The following is a 15,660-nucleotide window of genomic DNA, read 5'->3' on the forward strand; positions in this document are numbered from 1 at the left end:
GACCAATCTGGTTTGCTGGAGGGGTGGGCCATCTTGGGATGGGTGAAATAAGGGAAGAGAATTAAAAGGTACAAACTTGAAGTTATAGAATAAATCAGTCATAGGGATGTAATGAACACAGGGAATATAGTTAATAATATTGTTACAACTTTGGTAACAGATGGAAGCTAAATTTATCTTGGTGATCATTTCCTAATGTATACAAATGTTTAATCACTACGTTGTACACCTGAAATTAGCATAATATTGTATGTTAATTATACCTAAAAAAGTCCAATAGTCTATTGGCCTGATATTTATTGATTGATTGACTGATTGATTGTCATTGTCGTTCCAATTTGGGGAAAGTTGGGTTTGTACTAATGTGTTTAGCCATGCAGCATGATAGGCTTTGAACTAAAACTGTCACATAGGGGTACCTGGGTGGCTCAGTCAGTTAAGCGTCTAACTTCGGCTCAGGTCATGATCTCACAGCTTGTGGGTTCAAGCCCCACATCAGGCTCTGTGCTGACAGCTCAGAGCCTGGACCTGCTTTGGATTCTGTGTCTCCCTCTCTCTCTCTCTCTCTCTGCCCCTCCAGTGCTCATTCTCTGTCTCTCAAAAATGAATAAACGTTAAGAAAAAAAACTATTGCTTAATGAACTGATTGAGCATAAGGACGTTTCTGTAACACATATTCTTCATCTGTTGGCTTCAGGCAAAGGTATTCAGGCAATCACACAACTGCAGCTATGTGCTCAACCTGTAGTTTTAGGATTTGACTAAGCCTTTTATTTTAATCTTCTTTTCCCTGTGACTGATTATTCATTATTACAGAAGATTATTATAAGGGAAGGTTTAGTCTACTGATGACCCTTCCTTAATTGCATTCTATACTATATAATGAGGAAAAGCACAAATCGAAGCATACCACCCACTGAGCTGAGAGCAAGTAAACACATTGAAAAGCGATGTATTATCAACTTATTTTCAGTCTTTTCTGTATGCCACTGATATATTTGAAAGTGTTTGCAACCCTAAATCTAGGCTTCCTCATATAAGAGACTTTAGTTTCCCCTAAAGAAAAATTAAAATCTTCTCTCTCTCCTTCATTCACTCATCACTCTCTCTCCCTCCCTTCCTTTTTCCTCCTTCTTTTATGAAGAGGATTCTAGTGCTTTGGCTACTTCTCAATGTGTTTTTGTTCTCCAAGTGCTTCATTTTTATCCGTCTTGAGTAATGGAACCCAGTGAAGAAGAAATAACTTTAAAATCTTAACACACCTTCTCACCCCTCTGCTCCTCTCCTGGCACGGCTCCTACCATGTTGCTTTTGGCTAAGTCCTCCGGTACATTACCTTGAGTCTGGGTCTTGAGGGGTGTGGGTCTTAAGTTGGCCATGGGTCAGCTTCCTAGGTGGCTTTTTGGAGCCTGAACTTCCACTGCACTTACAGGAGAAAAACTCTCTAGGGTCTGGTGGGAAAAAAGATAAAAGAATGTTTTTCTTAGTTTACAGATCAGAATAAGAAACTGATACTTGAGCTTTGTTTTTGGGGCTCCCTAACCCAAGGAAACTGGTCAGAAGAAGGAGGGCAGGGAGTTTCTCTCCACTTAGGAGGCCATAATCCAGTTCCCAGAGGCATTCCCTCCAGAGCAGAACACTGCTCACAGCCTGGGTGGCCCTTAAGTTCCTCCTGGAGAGATGAACTGAGAGTAAGGGAGTGGTCAGAGCAATGGGTAGGTGAGTGGTTTGTGCTCATTCTTCCCCACACTGCCCAGGGGGCTTTTGTTTGGAGCTTATGTTGGGAGGGCTGCTGGAAATAATTTCTGTGTTGTTTTAAATAAGAGAAATATGATTGTATTATTCCATTCTTTATCTTTTCTTCAGCCCTACCTCTAGAGTATGCCTTTTTTTCTTTTTCCTCAACAGATATCACTAACTTAAAGAGTTTGTAATGTAGGTTTCTTAAGCGGATATGAGAAAACATGCAAGGTGGTCAGGGGAGACATGTTTTCCCCCTTCTGTTAAATTCTAGGACAGGCTTATCACACGCTGTTTCTGTTGCTTTCACTATCCACTGCTTTCTTGTCTGTTCAGCGACTGCTACTCTGCAAAACCTTCCCTGAGAGCATTTCCTTTCCATCTTGTTATGACCTCCCAGTGACTTACCCTGGTGGAAATAAAGCTTTATTGAAACAGCATTCTCTGAGCAACCTATAGGCAAGCTGCTTAACAGGTTTTTGTCCCTTCTGGGACAAGTGGGAACAAGTTGAGCCCACCCAGTCCAGTTGCTTTCTGTGATGGTACCTAGAGGGGTTCTTAAATGAGATTTTTAGAAAGACAACAAAAACAACAGAACTACAAAAGGAAGATGACTGAATCTACATGATGAATGAAAACAATTTATATTTAGCTATGTTCTTTTTTTGGGGGGGTTGGTTTTGGTTTTTTGCTTTTGGGTGTTTTGTTTATGTTTTTGTTTTATTTTGTTTTCTGTTTTTTGTTTGTTGGCTATAGTCTTTTTAAAAAAATTTTTTTTTCCCAACATTTATTTATTTTGGGGACAGAGAGAGACAGAGCATGAACGGGCGAGGGGCAGAGAGAGAGGGAGACACAGAATCGGAAACAGGCTCCAGGCTCTGAGCCATCAGCCCAGAGCCTGACGCGGGGCTCGAACTCACAGACGGCGAGATCGTGACCTGGCTGAAGTCGGATGCTTAACCGACTGCGCCACCCAGGCGCCCTGGCTATAGTCTTAACTTAAATATTTGTGTTGGATTTTCTGTTGGGATCTAAGCAACATTGCAACTCCTCTCCATTCCTCCCTGCATTGTACGTTTGGAAGCCCGGAAACTACTTTTTAAATTTTTTTTTTTTTTTTTAATCTTTAACGTTTATTTTTGAGACAGAGAGAGACAGAGCATGAACAGGGGAGGGGCAGAGAGAGAGGGAGACACAGAATCCGAAACAGGCTCCAGGCTCCGAGCTGTCAGCACAGAGCTTGACGCGGGGCTCGAACTCACGGACCGTGAGATCATGACCTGAGCCGAAGTCGGACGCCTAACCGACCAAGCCACCCAGGCGCCCCTGGAAACTACTTTTTAAAAACTGCTTTGTCATCAGGCTTCCAGTATAGGTTCCAGAAATGAGAAGGCACTCCTTGAGATTTACAACACAACAGAAAGAAAAAAGAGAAGTAGAAGCCATCATTGACTCAGTTGCTATGGATAAGCATGTGAGCTCTAGTAACGGGCAGACATGAGGCTTTGCCAGAAGTTTCTAAGTATTCTTCTAGAAATCACCCACTTTGGTGCTGCAGAAAGCTGAGATCAGTGGCAGAGATTTCTTCTGATCCCTGTACTTTCTGAATGGTGTGAGGAGCTTCCCTGACCTTTATTCTCTTCACCCTTAAAGTGGTTTTGTGTAAGAGCTCTGACTGTCTGTATTAAATACCTTACTGCTTGAAATACCTAGAGTGGTTTCTGTTTTCTTGACCAAATTCTGACTGGTACAATCTATATAACCAAGCAGAAGAGACATTAAGGGTAAAAGGGTAGACTTTTGTTATGCGATTTTAGTTACTACTCATCAAGGCTCAGATGATTAAAACAAGAGTCATTCTTTTTCTTATGCTATCCACTGTGCTCATTCTCTTGTGTGTTCTACTCCTGTTTTGTCTTATACCTGTATTGTGATTTGCTTTTCACATAAGAGCTCTTACTTTTATTTATTACGATGGTCTGCACATAGTAGGTCCACAATGACTTATTTGTTGAAATAAAAAGATAAAGTATGCTTATGCTTTTGCTTTGAATTCATTTCAGATATAATATTTGGTAGCTGAATAGCAAGTGAAAGAGGCAACTATACTTCTAAAACATTTTGCAAAATGTCTGATAGTTACACCAAGGAATAGTTTATCCATCAGTGCAAATAATGTTGAATCATTGCTTACTCACTTTTTGCATATATCATTCACTCAGTAAATATTTATTGATCATCTGCTAGGTGTCAGGAATCGTTATAAGTACTTGGAACATATCAGGGAACAAAACAGGGAGAAATCCCTGACCTATCCAACGCACTGGTCTGATGTGAGTTTTGAAACTTGAGATGGGATGTTGTTTCCTTTGCTTCTTTGTGTTAAGTGCTTCATTGTGACTAAGTCAGTTATTCTTGGTGGGATAACAAGTGTCCTGATTGTGGATCCAGATGGAAAACAGAGTCTCCATATTAAGAAGCATAGAGTCCAAAGCCCTGTTGGTGAAACTCATCTTCCTGGGATGCTTAATAAAGGGATGGCACTTTCTGTCTTCCTTGCTACTCAATGTCACATGCATATCTAGACAAATTTTTTTCCCGTGTGAAGATCCAAACTTCTTCCTCTTTATTAGTAGCGAGTAAAGCATAGTTTCTCCCCAAGTCTTGGCAAGTTGTTCTCCTGAGATGGATAATATGCAGAAACACTCACTCAAGTTCTTACTTGTCTATGGTTTATAATATTGCTCTTATTGTTTATATTTAGACATAAAATAGTTTGGAGTGGTTTCTTATTCTATATCTTATTTTTGGCATGTCTCCATGAAAAAGTCCTCATTATCTTTGCTCGTACGCCACTTCTGAGTGATTTCTTGGATGAGACTGACTCATTACTTATGACTATCTTCAGTAGATTTTCTTTGGAAAGGATTATAGTTAATCCTAATACATCTGAAATATTAAGTAATTTAATTGTGGGTAAATGATGGAAATGTATTGGCTTCATGTATATATGTGTTATCCTTCTTAGTAAATTGAATACATGAGGAAGAGAATTCACTCAAATATCATTTAGGTTAATTTTACTTCTTTTCATGAATAAAGGAGGCTGACATGGTCACTATACTCCCAGTGGTCTCAAAGAGTGGCCAGAAGGAAACCAGGGACTGTTAGCATTTCTGGATGTTAAAGAGTCCTGAGTCCTTGACATAACGTCTCTACCTTTATTTCCTTATTGAGTCTTTAGTTCCTACCTTGCACCAAAGGCGTGATCCTCTAACGAGGGCTGAGAAGGGCAGGGCCGGTAGTGGTCAAGGTATGATCTGTGGATCTGAGCCAGAAGAGCCATGGGGATCCAGGCAATAGCATGGATCCAGCCAAAAAGATGGTTGATTTGGGCAGCTAGAATTTGGCTCTATTCAAAATAACCTGTGAAAGTCATAACATAGGCCAACTGAACTTGGATTTAAAAAATTTAAACCAATTGGTACAGCATGGCTTTTCAGAAGGTGGGAAACCTATGCTTCCCAAATTTTATTCTGTTTCCAAACATAAAGATAGAAAACAGCAAGTCAGGACAACTGTCTTTTATAGTGTGCATATCATGCTGCCTGCATATAGAAACTGACTGAACTAGATAGCAGAAAGACCAAAAAATTGAGAAGGGAGTAGGCAGAGAAAAAAAAAAAAAAAAAGAGCAAGGTATTGGGAAGACTTATAAATCATTTATAAAAAAAAATACAAGGAAAGGAAATACTAAAGGCCTACTTTCATCAATGCCTATGAATGGTCTTAAATCAATAAAAGAACCCAAGCAAAAAAAAAAAAACAAAAAAAAAACTAAAATAAAAACAACAACAACAAAAGAAACCTGAAACAAACTTTGTAGGATGGTATACCAAAAGAGAAATTAATTTTACTGTGTGTCGTATAAATAAAATCATAATCAACAATTTTTTAAAACTCAGGAAAAAGAAGTGTTCTAAGCCTGAGGCAGAGCTGGAAGAAGCAGAAAGATGAGGCTTAATGATTGCTCTCTCTTTTGTAGTGTGTTTCCACTTTAATCCGATCTATTAACATTCTGTGTGTTATTTATTCAAATAGGGGAAGGTATGTAAATACACTAAACATAGGAAGGCATAGGTGGAGATGTGCCAGCTTTGAAAATGTGGTAGGTAAAATGGCAGTAGATCTCTCCTGGCAGGCACATTCCAGTGTCCTTGGCTAACCAAAGGGCGGTACTGCAAAGAAATCCTAAGCAAATATTTTTTCAGTTAATGGGAACAATTACTGAAATTTCACACAACACTTCCATCTTGCTCTGCAGTTCAATTTCCCTTCCATACTTAATATCCAACCTTTAAAAATAAACATTTACAGAGCTAAGTTTACTTTAGCAAGTTTTGAAAAGTTCCACAAAATGGGTGGAAACATGCTTTGGCTTGTTTCAGGATGTGAATTTCTTCTCGTTCCCATCTCTTCTTTCTCCAAAATATCCTGTCCTAGTTTAGGGAATGTGTTGAGGCAGGGAAGCAGGTGGAATCTAGAGGCAAGACTAGGTAAGGGAGGTTCCTGGGGTACTTGGGTGGCTCAGTTGGTTGAGCCTCGACTTTGGTTCAGGTCATGATCTTGAGGCTTCTGAGTTCGAGCCCTGTGTTTGGCTCTGTGCTGACTGCTCAGAGCCTGGAGCCTGCTTCGGATTCTGTGTCTCCCTCTCTCTCTGCCCCTCACCTGCTCATGCTCTGTCTCTCTCTCCTTCAAAAATAAATAAATGTTAAAAAAAATGTAAAAAAGATTAGGAAAGGGAGGTTCCTATATACTATCTGGGGTATCTTTTCTTATGATGAAATCTTCTCAGGCAGCATCTTTTAGATACCAATCAATATATCTTTAATATCTTCTTTATTTCTACCAAGATTATTTCCACTAAGAAAGGTATGAGACAATTAAAATTACAACCATATACAATTTATGGAATAATAAGATTAGAAAGTAAATTTAATGGCCATCTGCTTTAGGAAATGAAAATATAATGGACTATTGCTTATATTTAGATCTTTAGAGTAACCAAAACAAGACAAGAAATATATGCATGTATTTATGGAGTGAGATTTTGCAATTTCCCCAACTCTGTATTTGAACACAGAAAAGCACTCATAATAATGCACAAAATGTCCAATTATATTATCTTTGGTATCTTCACCCCCCAAATTTGGTGATAATTAGTTTTATTTTGGCTATAGTTACTGTGATAATCAAAATATACATTAAGCAATAGTCATGCTGATGGAGTGAGAGACTATTTGTAAACATGTCTAGGGACATGGAAAGGTGATGTTAGCATATGTAATTGAGGAGTCTGGCTCCAGACCAGAATTCTATGTATGATCTTTCAAGCCCAATCATAGGCAATTAGAAAGGTTTTATCTGGTAGGCTCCTTGGGGGAAAGCTGTCCTTGCCATACTTGATAACAGTCTGGAGGGAGTTTCAGACACTTGGCACCTGCCCCCCCAGGCCAGCCGCGCTGTTACATGTTTCAACATTCCTAGTCCAAAGGCCTCTATTCAGAGGCCTCCTTCTCAAGGGGACTTCAGGATGCTTTCCTACACCCTGACTCAGTGTTTAGTGCTTTTCCACTCCTTGTCCTCCTTCCCATCCAGAGCTTCCCCAGCAGTGAGACAATCCCCTAAGCTGTGCTGTTACATTTGAACCTCACCTGGAGCTGACCTATGAAAGGAAAATAGAACACTGTGGGAGCCAGTGCTTTTTATTATTTTGCCTCTTTGTTATGCTATTGCAACAAGTAAATTCGGGCTTAATTGTTACTCTCGGTTTGGCTTGTTGTCTTAGTTGACCACTTCAGCATCTGTCAGCTCAGTTTTTTCCAGTTTAGCTCTTGACAGTAATTAGACCTCAAACTTTAGAACAGAGATACAATTTGTAGTTCTAACTCTGGGCTAAATGTATGTTTATCCATAACAATTGGGCAGCTTCCCTGAATTCCAGAGTCCTTCTGCTCATTGAGAGGAATTGAAAAACATAATGGTTCCATGGACAAGAAACAGAACAAAATGTCGAGGTCTTGGGTTCTAATATACCTTGCTCTGTAATTTGGGCATAAAACATCATCCAAATTTCTGGGTTTCAGTTTTCTCAATTATAAAATGGAGACTTTGGACAAGTGGATATCTAAGATGCCTTTCACTTCTGATTTTATGAAGAGAGTGATTGCTGGGGTCATCACCACTTCATTCATGGATGTAGGTCATAGTATCTATCGCTAAACTTTATTAGGGTGTGGGACAGATGGAGAAAGGAGGTTGGGGCAGAGGGAATAGTCCTCAGTGTCTGGTCCTTGATCATTCAATGGGCCAGACCCATTGGATGGAATCTCCCATTGGGTTTCTCTGAGGACAAGAGTAATTTGGCCTGGGAATTATACAACTTTATACATATTTTCCAGAGCAGACAAGCCCATGATTTAGTTTTAAGGCATCCTCAGGTTAGTTTCTAGACATTTGGTAAATGATACTTTATTTATGGACATAGGGGGTTCCTATTCTAGTATTTACAAAATATGTAGATTTTGAACAGACATGGAGGTTATGGACTGGATTGTATCCTTCCAAAATTCATACATTGAAACTCTAATGCTCAATGTAACCATGTTTAGAAATGGGGCCTTTAAGGATGTAACCTTCATGTAATGAAGGTTAAATGCAGTCATAAGGGTAGGGCTCTAATTCCATAGCGCTAGTGTCCTTATAAGAAGAGAAAGATCTCCAGTGATAAGGTCATGTGAGTATACAGTGAGAAAGTGGCCATCTACAAGCCAGGAAGAGAGATCTCATCAGAAACCAACTCTGTTAACACCTTAATCTTGGACTTCCAACCTGCAGAACTGTGAGAAAATATGTATCTGTTGTTTAAACCACCCAGTCTTTGGTGTTTTATTATGGGAGCCTGAGCTGACTAATACAATAGGAGAAAACAATCATTTGTATAAAACTCATTGTCTAAATATGAAGCAAACAAAAAATGTGGCATAATAGTGAGTGATTAATGGAATATAAGAAAAGAAAATTTGTTTGATCTTGACATTGATAGAGGTTTCTTCATGTAGCACAGGTTTACTGACATAAGCTTACATTTCACTTTTTCATTCGTTCTGCTGAAAATAGTATTTCCTTAATCACATTTTAAATATTTACAGTTGTTTTTTAGTTTTCATAATTTGGCTTTCAGACAAAGTTTAGAACACTGAATTATAATAATTGCACGCATGGGCATGTATGTAAATCTATATAAAATAAAAATACTCTAAACTTCAATACTATAAAATTAAACATAGAGCTGATAAGCTGGAGGATAGTGTAGAAGGAGAGTTGGAGCAAAAATGTAGGGAACTAATTCCTCATATATTGGGCAGTTGAGAAATACTATCTGAAGCGGGTGGGTTGAGAAATAGAAGATACTGTTTTTTTTTTTTTTTTTTTTTTTAACATTACAAAGATTACAAGTAGTATTATGATAAGTAAGTGGCTTTGGAGTTTCTGAAGAGAACTAATCAATGGAGCTCCTCTTTCTCATCCGGTTTCTGAACAAATTGCAGAATAAGGCAAGGAGTAGGGTTGATGGGAGATTCCAGGGTTACTTTATTATTTGTAAAGGCTGAACTGGAGTACCTGGTGGCTGGGAGAACTAACAGGCTTGTTTAATGCATGTCAGGAGGAGGAACTTGACCCATGCAGTGATAAAAGGGCTGGACCGGGGCAGAGCTCACAACTGGGCAGCAGCAGAGCATGCCTTCACCCTGAAGCTCTGGTCTCTAGTTTCTCTTTCTCAAATTCACCACTCGGATTAAGCCATTTTAAAATAAATTCCAGGGTGGAATGGAGAGAGGCCAGGACTGACATCCCCACATAGAAGGAAAAATCAGGAATGGGGAGATTTTCCTTTAGCAGTTGTCTCTGGGGAGTTGAACATGTGTAGGGTGTGGGGTGGGGGCAGGAGAAAAAGTTTACTTTTCACTATATACCCCTTTGTTCTCTCTCTCTCTCACTCTCTCTCCATCTATCTATCTAGATATAGATATAAAGAAGCAATTGATATCTTTATACATATATATAAAGATATATATATACACATAAAGATATATATATGTATATATATATATAAGTATTTAGCTACTATATATATATATAAAGAGTGACTCATAACAATATAAAAGTAACTTGGGAAGACTAGCAATAAAAGATAAGAGGTGAGTGAGGGCTTGGTGTGTGTCTTACCTTCACTGTGGCTGATTTTTGTTCTTATTTTGCCCTGTCTTAATCCCCCTGGATTTAGGCTGGGCCAGGTGAGAGGAGGAGATGATGAAAGACTAAAGAAGAGAGGAACAAATGCCAGCTCAGTACTGTAAGTCATTCTCCTGAATATTTATCTCCAACCCACATCACCTCTAATGTAGAAGCCACACCTCAGTCTCTTTCAGTAGATTTACCTTTATTTTGTTCGCTAAGACATGGGCATGAGGCGACATCTCAGCCACCGTGCCCTGTTTTTTGGATTCTCAACAGCCTTGCTTTCGTTTCTTGCATTTGAATAAATTCTAATTCTAATAAGGTTGAGAATTAAGGCAGGACCCTCAGACCCTTTGAACAGACTGAGGTGGGCTACTCCCAACAACACAGATATTCCCTGACTTAAGATGGAGGTTATGTCTTGATAAAACTATCATAAGTTAAAAATATCATTAAGTCGAAAATGCATTCAATACACCCAACCTACCAAACATTATAGCCTAGCCTAGCCTATGTTAAATGTGCTCAGAACACTTACATTAGCCTACAGTTGGGCAAAATCCTATAACACACAGCCAATTTTTATAAGTGTTGACTATATCATGTAGCCTACTGAATACTGTGCTGGAGTGAAAAGCAGAATGGCTGCATGCGTGCAGAATGGTTGTGAATGTACCGGTTATTCACTCCCTTGATCACGTGGCTGATTGGGAGCTGTGGCCCGCTGTCCCTGCCCAGCATCACAAGCGAGGATTGCGCTGCACATGGTGTTGGGCAGCTGTGGCTAGAAATGTTTGACACGAGAATACTTAATAATTTATGTTCTCAGAAACCAGGAAGTGCTGGACTTGAGGATTTCATTTTTGAGGAGGTTTTCTTTCCGGTGACGCTGCCTGCAACCCACTTACTTTATCAAAATAGCAAGGTTTCTGAAGGAAAAGAAAGACCTCCTTCAACCTTCCACCAAGAGACAAAGGAGAAGAAACCATGAAATCCTTGAGAATGTTGCAGAGTACAGTTGCCCACCCCCCTCCATTAAGTGGAGTGAACATGATGCAGGAGGATAGGAAAGGGTAGGAGAAAAGAGAGGGAGTGAAAACCTCCCCATAACAGAGGAAGGAGAAAGCTCAGAAATGGAGGACATCTAGGGAGGAATGACAGAACTCAAAGGAACTGCAGGCTGGTCTTCATGATAAGGCAACAGGGCCCTGAACCCTCTGCAGTCCGTCCGTATAAGCACAAGGAGTCAACACTTCAAAAAGAGGGTAACAGGCGAACAACCCAATGTTCACAGATGAGGACTAGTCTAATGAACCATTGTCTATTCACACAATAGGATGATTCTGGCTCCAAAAGGGAGGGAACACTGTCTCTCTGTACTATTGTGGAGTGATCTCTAGGATATGCTTTTTTAAAAAGTAAGGTGGATAAAATCATGGATAGTGTGCTATTATTTATCTAAGTCAGTCTATCATCAGTCAATCATCTATCATCTATGTACCTATCTTTAATATATATATCTATCTTTAATATAATATGTGAATAATAATATCTATATCTTTAATATATTAATACTTTAATATATGTATCTTTAATAATATAGTAATTGCTTTAAAAAACCAGGAAGATAAACTATAAAATGAAACAAAATGGGTCACTATTAGGGAAGACCCTAGAATGGGGAAAAGGGTAGAAGTTGATCTTCTTTGAATACACCTTGTTTTATAGTTTTGCTTTTGGAATCATGTATATGTTTTACATAAGTATAAAATAAATGTTTTTAATTCACAAAAATAGAAATTAAGAAAAAGACAAACGAATCTAACTCTGAATCAAGTTAGAGGCACAATCATACAGTAAGTAACTATTCTAAATGACTTTTTGTAATAGTAATTTGATTGTAATCCCAGAGGGATTCTCTCTATAACAAACTATAAAACAGGGAAACTAGTTTATTCAATGACAACAAAAAGTTTGCAAGGAAATTAAAAGGCAGAAGAATGGAGAGGGAAACCCATAGACTTAAGTCTGAAAGGGCGTATCTATGTCCATTGCAATGTATAGATTATGTTTAGATTCTGATTCAAACAAAAACAAACATTCTAAGAAAAAACATTTCTAAGTAATATATAAAACAAAACATTCTAAGACACTAGGGGAAATGATACTGACTGGAAATTTCATGATGTTAACAAGCAATTATTAATTTTTTAGATATGAAATTTTTATTGGTTAAATTTTATTTTAAAAAGAGTTCTTAGGCCTTAGTGATACAAATGGAAATATTTAAAGACAAAATTATGCCTAGCATTGCTTCAAAATAATCCTAGGAGAGGGAAAGTGGTGATAAGTATATGGAGGCTCATTTATACAACTTTTTATGTCTTTGAAATTTTCCAGTCTAAAAAATAAGTTGTATACAGGGCAGCAGGAGACATAAAAATTCTCCCTGAATGGTACATTTACAAGTTTTGTGAGTGAAGTTTTCTTCACACAATTGAGGTCGTTAGCCAGATTTGGATATTTGTGTCCTCTTCTGTGAATTTCAAACCCCTCCAGATAATGTACTCTTTCAGACCGCAAGAGAATGATGAAGGCTTTGAGGAGATCAGTATTCAGAGGTTCTTGGGGCTGATTTTAAAACTGGCCTCCACATTTGCTTCCTTCATTCATCTTTTTTTTTCCCCTTCTGCCACCAGCCTAATTCTGTCTTTGCCAATTATGCCTAGGCTATTATAGTCACTACCTTATTAGTTTTTCCTACAGCATAAGGCTAACAGAAGAGAATCATCTCTATAGCAGATTTAGAAGATCTCCCTAAATATAAATGTTTAAAGAAGTCTAACCAAAAAAGTCATAGAATGGAGAGGCACTATTGATGAAAAACATTTACACCAATGATCAGAACTTATTTAGGCTTTTTGTCTAGTTAGGTAAATGATGATTTTTATTTTATTTTTATTTAAAAATTTTTTTAATGTTTATTTATTTTTGTGTGAGAGAGAGAGAGAGAGAGAGAGTTCAAGCAGGGGAGGGGAAGAGAGAGAGGGAGACACAGAATCTGAAGCAGGCTCCAGGCTGAGCTGTCAGCACAAAGCCCAATGCGGGGCTCAAACTCACAAACTGTGAGGTCATGACCTGAGCCCTTTTATCTCTAGTCCCCCAGTTCTCTCTCTGGAAGCATTAATACTAACAGTTAAGGGGTGCCTGGGTGGCTCAGTCATCCTACTGAGTAGTTAATCATCCTACTCCTGATTTCAGTTCAGATTATAATCTCATGATTTGTGGGTTTGAGCCTTGTGTTGGGCTCTGCACTGACAGTGTGGAGCCTGCTTGAGATCCTCTCTCTCTCCCTCTCTCTCAAAATAAATAAATAAATAAATAAATAAATAAATAAATAAATAAATATTTTAAAAAAGAATATTTATAAAAAATACTAATAGTCTATTGTGTATTTCTTGATATATAAATATATTTGCAGAAAATATAATTACATATCACAAATGGTAGATAATTAAATATAATTATTGAATAGTCTTTAACTTTTCCCACTCTGTGATTTTTTAGGGCTTCTTTTTATTTCTGGACTATCATTTGCATAGCCAGCTCAGAAAAACAATTCTGAAAAAATGTTTGCCTCACATTTGTATTTTTCTTTGGTTTTGAAAAACCCACAAAATGTCAGATACAATCATAGACATTGGGATGCAAAGATGAAGAAGGCATTCCTTCAGAGGGAATTCAATCTAGTTCAGACAGTCATGTTTTCAAATAAACAGAGCTAACGACTGACTGTCTTCATGTACTCAACACTTTAATGGGGATGGTGTTAAATATATATTTTTAAAACCTATAATGGCAAAAAAAATCACATTACTCAATTTACTTGAAATATGAAAATTAAAAACAAATTCCCCCTAAAAATGGTGTACCAGAGAATGTTTACAAATAGCTCAATACATTAATGATTGATGTTTAAAGTTATTTGACAACCATAAAAATACTCTCATTTGTGAACAAATTTTCCTAGTGATGAAGAAAACCAACTCACTCTTCTAAGTGCTTGATTATTGGATCTATAGATGATTCAGACCCTTAATTTTTCCATTTTTCTGTGGCCTATTTTTGGGATACTTTACTTCTTAATTAAAATCTCTCTTTAAGATGGCTAGGAGGAGACAGGAAATGAAGGTTAGAGCAAAGCTCAAGTGCATTTAGGTTAGTCATGCAACTCCTTGCTAGCAGCTCCGTTCAATTCCTATGGAGAGAGTCAGGAAAGTCACCAATGACTGTGAGCCTTTGGGACTATCACTGAAGTCTTGTCAATTGTGCTCATGTGTCTTTTTATCGAGATCCTCTTTATAAAAAACACTGTTAACTCTTTCATTGTTCTTTCTCAAAACCAAGCCTCCAATATACTAGGTGTTGTTAATCGACACTGGGTTGCCTAGAAAATGGAGATACGGATTGTTTAAGGCACTTATCTTGAGTCAGTGATAGATCTGGGAAGATAATTTGCCAAATGGCAGCCAATCTCTTATTTTGTCTCTAGTATCGAATACAAACTTAGCCCATATACTTACAAGTGTTTAACTATGATGTTCCAACAAGGGATAGTGACTATTCTGTAACTGTTTCAGACAATTGCTGACCTGTTTATGTTGGTAGCCAGTGTCCTTGCTGAAGACAAAATAGACAAAATGGCAATCATTTCCCAAAGCAAGATTCTTAGTTTAGCTAGGAATGTTTTCTTTATTACTATTTTGGCAGGATTTAGGGGAGGCCAGTGGTGACTGAAAGGCAAGTTTTGTATTATTATCATTATTATTATTTCACTTTTAGTTTTGTACTCATTTTAGCTATGGGTGAGGAAAATAATAAACTTGCCTCTGGCCGTTGGCTAGTTTGATTATGCTGTTGCTTCTGTTATTACTGAACATCAAGAGAGTGGACATTATCCAAGGAAAGAAATAATTCAACAGAGATATACAGAGGTGTACCAAAAATTACCATAGTAAATTACTTTTCCATGTTTTGAAACTCAATTTCAATATTTTCCTCATTAACTCTGGACAGTGTTTGAAAACAAACTGCTCCTGACAGAACCAAATGAAGGTCAAGCCTGTCTTTCACACCTGAAAATGAAGTTCTCTGGAAATATAAGCTGTCAAAATATAGCATGAGTAGTATTTATAATCAATCATGTGCTTTGGACTTGGTCAACTATAGACCATTCTAGAGAAGTTGAATGGTGGCAGTGCTCTCTACTGTCATGCTGTGATTTTGATATCACAAAGCAGACATCCTGAAAAATATTCACTTCTGTTTTTGTCTGCTTAAAGAAACTAGGATCAGCGCTAGCAAGTGGAGGAGAGAGTATAACTCCAAACCCAAAGAAATAAAAATAAACTTAAAAAGAGGACAAGATGTTCTAATAGGGCAAGCAAGCATTATGAGCTATTTCCTTTCTTGTAGCCATGTGCAGAATGGTTAATAAGTGGTCAACAGAAGCAGCACTATAATAAGTCTATTGCTTTGTAGCATTAATACTTGGGAAGTCATTAATACCGTTATAAGTTCCTCTTTTAGAAGTCATATATGGTCCATTCTCTAAGTAGG

At 37.9% G+C, this 15,660-nt stretch overlaps 1 long non-coding RNA gene across 1 annotated transcript; it reads right to left on the reverse strand.

Annotated features, from left to right (window-relative positions):
* Positions 1-976: 976 nt before the first annotated feature.
* Positions 977-15,660, reverse strand: LOC147581730 (uncharacterized). The gene is made up of 3 exons (XR_015250197.1): positions 14,625-15,660; positions 10,030-10,121; positions 977-1,451 (listed from the first exon to the last, which is right to left on the reverse strand). It is a non-coding gene; the product is annotated as an uncharacterized LOC147581730 (long non-coding RNA).

The sequence above is a fragment of the Puma concolor genome, chromosome B1 (genome assembly GCF_028749965.1).
Source record: "Puma concolor isolate L17-30 chromosome B1, mPumCon1.1.hap2, whole genome shotgun sequence".
NCBI lineage: Eukaryota > Metazoa > Chordata > Mammalia > Carnivora > Felidae > Puma > Puma concolor.